Genomic DNA, 8,776 nt, shown 5'->3' with positions numbered 1-8,776 from the left:
TTTTTCAGTTCAGTTAAGTTCAGTCACTTAGTTGTGTCCAACTGTTTGCAACCCCATGGACTGCCGCACGTCAGGCTTCCCTGTCCATCGCCAACTCCTGGAGCTTGTGCAAACTTGTGGCCATTGAGTCGGTGATGCCATCCAACTGTCTCATCCTCTTCGTCCCCTCCTCCCGTCTTCAATCTTTCCCGGCATCAGGGTCTTTTCCAATGAGTCAGTTCTTCACATCAGGTGGTCAAAGTATTGTAGTTTGAGCTTCAGCATCAGTCCTTCCAGTGAACACTCAGTACTGATTTCCTTTAGGATTGACAGGTTGGATCTCCTTGCAGTTCAAGGGAGTTTTCTCCAACACCACAGTTCAAAAGCATCAATTCTTCAGTGCTCAGCTTCCATTATAGTCCAACTTTCACATCCACATATGACTACTGGAAAAACCATGGCTTTGACTAGACGGTCCTTTGTTGGCAAAGTGATGTCTCTGCTTTTTAATAAGCTGTCTAGGTTGGTCATAACTTTTCATCCAAGGATCGAGCGTCTTTTAATTTCATGATTGCAGTCACCATCTACAGTGATTTTGGTGCCCCCCAAAATAAAGTCTGTCATAGTTTCTATTGTTTCCTATCTATTTGCCATGAAGTAATGGGGCTGGATGCCATGATCTTGGTTTTCTGAATGTTGAGTTTTAAGTCAACTTTTTCACTCTCTTCTTTCACTTTCATTAAGAGGCTTTTTAGTTCTTCTAAGGGTGGTGTCATCTCTGTATCTGAGATAATTGATATTTCCCCTGGCAATCTTGATTCCAGCTTGTGCTTCATCCAGTCTGGCATTTCACATGATGTACTCTGCATATAAGTTAAATAAGCAGGGTGACAGTATACAGCCTTGATGTACTCCTTTCCTGATTTGGAACTAGTCTGTTGTTTCATGTTCAGTTCTAATTGTTGCTTCTTGACCTGCATACAGATTTCTCAGGAGGCAGGTCAGGTGGTCTGGTATTCCCATCTCTTGAAGAATTGTCTACAGTTTGTTGTGATCCACACAGTCAAAGGCTTTGGCATAGTCAATAAAGCAAAAGTGGATGTTTTTCAGGAACTCTGTTGCTTTTTCGATGATCCAGTGGGTGTTGGCAATTTGATCGCTCATTCCTCTGCCTTTTTGAAATCCAGCTTGAACATCTGGAAGTTCATGGTTCATGTACTGTTGAAGCCTGGCTTGGAGAATTTTGAGCATTACTTTGCTAGCATGTGAGATGAGTGCAATTGTGCGGTAGTTTGAGCATTCTTTGGCATTGCCTTTCTTTGGGACTGGAATGAAAACTGACCTTTTCCAGTCCTGTGGCCACTGCTGAGTTTTCCAAATTTGCTGACATAATGAATGCAGCACTTTGACAGCATCATCTTTCAGGATTTGAAATAGGTCAACTGGAATTCCATCACCTCCAGCAGCTTTGTTGGTAGTGATGCTTCCTAAGGCCCACTTGACTTCACATTCCAGGATGTCTGGCTCTAGGTGAGTAATCACACCATCATGGTTATCTGGGTCATGAATATCTTATTTGTGTAGTTCTTCTGTGTATTCTTGCCACCTCTTAATATCTTCTGCTTCTGTTAGGTCCATAGTTTAAAACAGTGAATTGGTTTAAAATGCTTAGTTTAAAACAATGAATATAATGTAATTAAATTTCCAAACAGTAAATAAAAATTCCATATTTAAAAGTCATTTTAATTTAAAATTGTGATATTGTTTAATTCTAATTTGTATTTGACCTTTAACTTCAACACATCTTTGAATTGTTTTTCATATTTGAATACTTTAAAAAATATAGAATTTATCATTTGACTTTTTATCTTTAATTTAATTTCCATATTTTGATGGATGTACTTATCTAATCTTCTACACTTTGTACTTTCATCATCAAATTTTGAACACTTTGAATATTGTTACATTTAAAAAATTTTGAGATCATTACTGCCAGTTGTCTGTAAATTATGAGAATATCTTGATTATGACATCAAAATGTTTGATTTGACTGCAATAAAGATGAGAAAATTGAATGACATAAGTAGTCATGTATAAATTAGATATACTTCTATTTTATTAGTGGTTCAGACACTGAGCAGTCTTAGGAGTACCATTATTTCTCCACTTCCCTGGCTTCTTGTATGCATAGAAAAAAAAGAATAAGGATGAAATTATCAATAATTGCAAACAAGGTCAGTTTTTCCCTTCATTAACCAGAGGTTTCATATCATGTTGATTTTAAGTGTTTGGTTTACCACAGTTATTCTGTCAGTTCTCCACCCTACATATTTACATTCCTCTTTCCAAAATGAATACTGTGGCATAGAAAGGAAGCTTAGTGTGGGAAATTAAAAAACACCTTTAGGATGCATTTATGTTGTGCAAGCAAAAGGAAGTATGTTCTGTTATGTATTGGTCATCTCTTTGTATATATTTTTCTTGGCATTTGGAACCCAGTATAATCCCCAGGTGCATAAATCTGTTGACAGCATTTCTGGTGGAAATGTAATGTGTGAGGCTTTGATAGAAAATGTGCAAGGTATATTCAGAACTTTATAAATAACAAGCTAGCAACTGGGTAACTAACTTATGTCAAGTTTTGGTCAGGGTTTTCATGTTTCGCTGCAAGACAGACTTTTAGTCTGTTGTTAAAACATCCCCTAACATACTTGTTATAAAATTCTTTCCTTGGATGTCATTTCTGTAAACAGTCAACTTTTTATAAAGATTATAGTTCTGTTCTGGCCCTCTTGGGAAAGAAAAGAGCTCCTCTTATGTATCAGCACTAGTAAGATTTTCATGTACATTGTCTCATTTAATTCTCATGGTGGACAGTACTATTACAAACTCCAATTTTATAGAAAACCAAAGCCAAAGAGATAGTAACTTGCATAGATCCCACAGCTAGTAAATTGTGGGTGTGAGAGACAAACCCAGACAGACTTCTTCCCAAACCTGCACTTTTGAGGGTGAAGTTGGGCCCTGGGTCACCTTGCTTTGTTTCCAGTCCTGGGTCCACCACTTACTAATTGTGTGACTTATAGGAAAATCACTCTCAACTTCAGCTTTCTTATCTGCAGAATAGGAATAGTAATAGTATTAACATTGTAGTAACATTGTAATAGCTAAGAGAGACAATATAACTGAAGATCTTGGTAAAATGTCTGGTAAAATGTAAGCTCTCAAAAGTTAGTTTCAACTATATCATGAACTACTAAATCATGGTACCTAAAAAATGCTTATGTTCATTGATTTAGTAATTCTACATTTTTAGAATCTTTTCTGAGACATAATCAGCAATAGATATGCAGACAAATTTGTGTCCTAGGCTGTTTCTTGAACTTCTGTAAGAATCAGATTTTAGAAAAAATTTAACTGTGTAACAGGAGGGAAATCATGAAATAAATGAGTTTTGTATGCTGGGCAATTAGCAGACATAAAAATGTTTCAATAAAATGTTTAGTCACATGGGGAATAGTTTATTAGATATACAAAATAGATAAATAAAGGGAAATGCAAACTCAGATACTGCATTATCTCAATTTAAAACCATTTGTTAAAGCAGGAAGTGTTTGATTTGTTTTTTAAGTCGAAGTACAGTTAATTTGCAATGTTGTGTTTCTGATGTCCAGCAAAGTCATTCATTTGTACATTTATATTCTTTTTCATATTCTTTGCCTTTATAGTTCATTGCAACATATTGAGTCTAATTCCTTGTGTGATACAGTAGGCCCCTGTTGATTATTTGTTTTATATATAGTAGTTTGTATCTGCTAATCCCAGACTCCTAATTTATCCTTCCCTGTCTTCTCCTTGGTAACTATAATTTGTTTTCTTTGTTGGTAAGTCTATTTCTGTTTTCTAAATAAGTTTGTATCATATTTTAGATTCCACATATAAGTGATATGGTGCTGTCTTTCTCTGACCTACTTCATTTAGTCTGATAATCTCTAAGTCCATCCATCTTGCTGCAAATGGCATTACTTCATTCTTTTTTATGGCTGAGTAGTATTCCATTGTATATACAAACCACATCTTATTTAATCCATTCATCTCTTGATGGACATTTAAGTTTCTTTCATGTCTTGGCTATTGTAAATAATGCTTCCATATACATTGGACACATGTATCTCTTTGAATTAGAGTTTTCCCCGGATATGTGCCCAGGAGGGGGCTTGCTAGCTCACATGGTAACCTGAAGTAGGAAGTATTAATTGAGTGCCACGTATGGGTGGCCACTGTTCTGGGTACAGGAGATACAGCAGTGAGCAGATTGTCTCTTTCCATCTCCAGGAGGACATTCATCGTAGTGGATTATATACACAATAAGAAACCAGAAGAAAATGCTTATTTATAGGGCCTATCACTATGTATTAGAATATAAACTGTCATGACTGTTTACATCTTTTTCTTACACTTTAAAGCATTTCTATATGTTTACATTCTTACACTGTATACATTTTTAAAAGGATAACCAGGTATTGCTTTTATAGTCAATATGGCATGTAACAAATGGATGTAACAAAAAATTTCAGTAGTTACATGCATGTTGTGAAAAATCTTTTGGATGCTTGCTGCTTTTTGAAAAATCATTCTTTATTCATTCATATTTTGAGATATTGAAAAATACAAAGAGGAAAATCGCAAACACAAATATCCCCATCTACAATAAATCACTAAACACATTGTATATGCTTCTAGTATTTTATGTTACTGTTAAAAATTACTGTTATTATTATAAAATCAACATACACATATTACAAAGAATTTATGTAATTCAGAAAAGTATGAAAGCGAAAAAAAATCACCAAATTCTGGCATTAAGAAATATCACAGTAGTAAACCTCACTTGTGGAGAGGGAAATGACAACCCACTCCAGTATGCTTGCCTGGGAAATCCCATGGACAGCGGAGCCTGGCAGGCTACAGTGGGGTTGTAGAGAGTTGGACATAACTTAGTGATTAAACAACAAATCTCACTTAAATACATTTTACAGTTAAAGTAAGAAGGAAGACTAAAATATAAACTTCTCTTCAAATGAGATTATATAATCCTATTTCTAAATACAATTTAATTCAAATATATAAGAACAGTGAAACTAAAGGAATTGTTGGGATTCAAAATCAGGACGTTGTTGACAAGTTGACAGCAGACGAATGGATAAGGAAGCTGTGGTACATATACACCATGGAATATTACTCAGCCATTAAAAAGAATTCATTTGTTCTCTGAGATCTGCTCTTACTAAAGTGGATCAGTGATGAAAGTAGCCAAATCTGAGCATCAGAAGACCACCCAGTGTACCTGATGCATGATCTCTGTAGTTCTGAGAAGCAAAACAATTTAAAATAAGGGGTGTGTGTGTGTGTGTGTGTGTGTGTGTGTGTGTAAAGGTGACTGGATAATTAAGGGGCTTATTGATGGGTAAGTGAGAGTTGGTTGTGGGTGTAAATATATGAAAGGCTGATCAGTTCTGAGCAATGATGAAAAGTTTTTACTGCAGAACTTTATATAACTATGAAGGTTTCTACACTTGATCTGAGCTCAGAATTAAAAAAAAAAAAAATAAATAAATAAAAAGAATTCATTTGAATCAGTTCTAATGAGATGGATGAAACCGGAGCCCATTATACAGAGTGAAGTAAGGCAGAAAGATAAAGACCAATACAGTATACTAACACATATATATGGAATTTAAAAAGATGGTAACGATAACCCTATATGCAAAACAGAAAAAGAGACACAGATGTACAGAACAGACTTTTGGACTCTGAGGGAGAAGGCGAGGGTGGGATGTTCAGAGAGAACAGCATTGAAACAAGTATACTATCAAGGGTGAAACAGATCACCAGCCGAGGTTGGATGCATGAGACAAGTGCTCAGGGCTGGTGCACTGGGAAGACCCAGAGGGATGGGATGGAGAGGGAGGCGGGAGGGGGGATCGGGATGGGGAACACATGTAAATCCATGGCTGATTCATGTCAATGTATGGCAAAAACCACTACAATATTGTAAAGTAATTAGCCTCCAACTAATAAAAATAAATGGAAAAAAAAAAAGAGACAAGTTGAAATTATAATGCAGTAATTTGGTCACCTCATGCAAATAGTTGACTCATTGGAAAAGACCCTGATGCTGGGAGGGATTGGGGGCAGGAGAAGGGCATGACAGAGGATGATATGGCTGGATGGCATCACCGACTCAATGGACATGAGTTTGAGTAAACTCCGGGAGTTGGTGATGGACAGGGAGGCCTGGCGTGCTGCGATTCATGGGGTCGCAAAGAGTTGGACACGACTGAGCAACTGAACTGAACCGAATTGCAGTTCAGGCATACGAAACTTGAGTTGGGCGGCCACTGAGGATCTGGTCTGGGTCATGTCTCTGCACCACTGAAAAGCTGAACTTTCTTTGAACCATACCAGACCCAAGGACAGCACCAGGCATATTCAGAACATCTGTCAGCTGCAACTTTATGGTTTCAAGGTCTCTCCCTTGTAACTATGCAACTGTTTAGACCCCAACCAATCCTTACTTAAAAGCATCTTTTCTTCTTGCCAGCTTCAGTTATAATTCTTGATAAACAACTCATGTAATGAGCTGTAACCTTGGGACTTTTGCCTTTATAAGCCTCCTCCGTTTTGGAGTAAGGCTGAAAAGAAGTGCTTCTCAAATTTGTGTCTCCTGGGCTGTGGTCCTAACAAATCCCAACTAAAGACCTTTTTATTTCAATGAAGTCTCTAAGTTGTTGGTTAAAAACAGTTCTTCACTACAAGAGAGAATATTTTCTAAAAAGTTCTTTTTAGATTAACAAGGAATCGGTGAAAAATCCAAAGAAGTTGGAGTCTTGTTTATTTTGTAATAAAATCTTTACATTTTGCATATGTATTCAGTGGCTTCAGTGGTGCCCAACTCTTTGCGACCCTATGGATGGTAGCCCGCCAGTCTCCTCTCTCCATGGGATTTTCCAGGCAAGAGTATTGGAGTGGGTTGCCATTTTCTTCTCCAGGGGACCTTTCCAATCCAGGGATCAAACCCACATCTCTTAAGTCTCCTGCATGGGCAGGTGGGTTCTTTACCACTAGCGCCACCTGGAAAACCCCTTTGCATCTTGAAAAGTGAAAGTGAAATTGTTCAGTTGTGTCCTACTCTTTGCAACCCCGTGGACTGTAGCTTACCAGGCTCCTCCGTCCATGGGATTCTCCAGGCAAGAATACTGGAGTGGATTGCCATTTCCTTCTCCAGGGGATCTTCCCAACCCAGGGATCAAACCTGCGTCTCCTGCATTGCAGGCAGATGCTTTACCCTCTGAGCCACCAGGAAAACCTTTGCGTCTCAGCTGATAGTAATTAATATCTTGCTATTGGCCTTAAGAAAAAAAAAAAAGAGAAAAATGAATTTTTTCAAGAAGAACAGAGTAATGTCATTTTGGGACAAGCAAACCGTGGCAAACCATAGGCAGGTCTGGAGAACAGAGGAGCAGGGCTTGCTTTCACAGAGGAACAGAGGAAATTGGGGAGAGACTGTGGTGGTTATTCACTGGCTGCAGGTGAGGAGCAGCTTACTCTTGCTAGGTCAGGAAGTGTTTTTTCCTGTTGGGATCTGTAATCTGGGGTGACTGATATGCATGAGAGCACCCCGTTCAGGGTTTCCCAACTTCATTTTATTTTTTATTTTTATTTTTAAAAAATATTTATTTATTTATGACTGTGCTGGGTATTCATTGCTGAGCACTGGCTTTCTCTAGTTGTGGCCAGCGGGGGCTGCTCTCCAGTTGCGGTCTACGGGCTTCTCGTTGCTGTGGCTTCTCTTGTTGTGGAGCATGGGCTCTAGAGCACGGGCTCAATCATTGTGGAACACGGACTTAGTTGCTCCGAGGCATGTGGGATCTTCCTGCACCAGGAATCGAACCTGTGTCCTCAGCACTGGCCAATGGATTCTTAACCACTGGACCACCAGGGAAACCCCTCAACTTCATTTTAAATGAGGTTTCCTTTATTTATTTTCATACTGCCAAGAAAGATCAAGGACCTTGCGACTCCTACAATTTGTCCCAGGCTTGTTATTTACACTGTTATTGTTGTTGCTGTTATTATAGTTTATACATTGTATGATTTTTAACATTTATTTTTCCAACCTGTAGCAAAATGTCTGTAGTGTCATGCTTCCATTTTCACAGTTAATATCCACTGTCAGTTTTTTCACCACGATTTTTGTTTCTGAATGTTTTGCTTTAATCTCTTAACCGGCTGAATTTTTTTTTTTTTCTTAACAAGTTCTTTTAATAGATCTTGCATTGCCTCATGGTTTTCTTTTATGAAGACATCTGCTTGTTACTTCTATTATTGAATAACATCTTGTCAGAGTAGGTTGTTCTTAGGTTACCCTGTGTATTATCCTTGGGTCATACTCTCTTTCCCTTTCTGAGGATTATTTTAATTATCCATGCTGTGCAACAAATCATTTACAACAAGTATTATTGTTAGACATCATTTCTGAGGATCAGGAGCCTGGGGGAGACTGAGGTATATGGTTCTGGCGCAGGATCTCTCAGGATGCTTTAAACTGTGGGTCGGGGCAGCGGGCATCTCAGTGGTTCACTGGACCTACAAGATCTCTGTCCAGGCTGGCTCTCAGCTGTCTGTTGTCAGGAGACTCTTCCTTTCTGGGTGGTTCCTTATTGGCTTGGCCTTTGCATACCAGCTGGCCTACCCCAGAGTGAGTCATCCGAGAGAGAGAGTGAGTGAAACCAGG

General features: G+C 38.3%; 2 non-coding genes across 2 annotated transcripts; both read left to right on the top strand.

The window, feature by feature from the left end:
• The first annotated feature begins 5,274 nt into the window (after positions 1 to 5,274).
• On the top strand, positions 5,275 to 5,354 carry LOC136152586 (small nucleolar RNA U2-19). Its single transcript, XR_010660258.1, has one exon. It is a non-coding gene; the product is annotated as a small nucleolar RNA U2-19 (small nucleolar RNA).
• Positions 5,355 to 5,497: 143 nt separating this feature from the next.
• LOC136152585 (small nucleolar RNA U2-30) lies at positions 5,498 to 5,569 on the top strand. The gene has a single exon (XR_010660257.1). It is a non-coding gene; the product is annotated as a small nucleolar RNA U2-30 (small nucleolar RNA).
• The last annotated feature ends 3,207 nt before the right edge of the window (positions 5,570 to 8,776 follow it).

The sequence above is a fragment of the Muntiacus reevesi genome, chromosome 21 (assembly GCF_963930625.1).
Source record: "Muntiacus reevesi chromosome 21, mMunRee1.1, whole genome shotgun sequence".
NCBI lineage: Eukaryota > Metazoa > Chordata > Mammalia > Artiodactyla > Cervidae > Muntiacus > Muntiacus reevesi.
The sequence above is the reverse complement of the archived record's forward strand: the minus strand, read 5'-3'. Positions and strand labels throughout refer to the sequence as shown.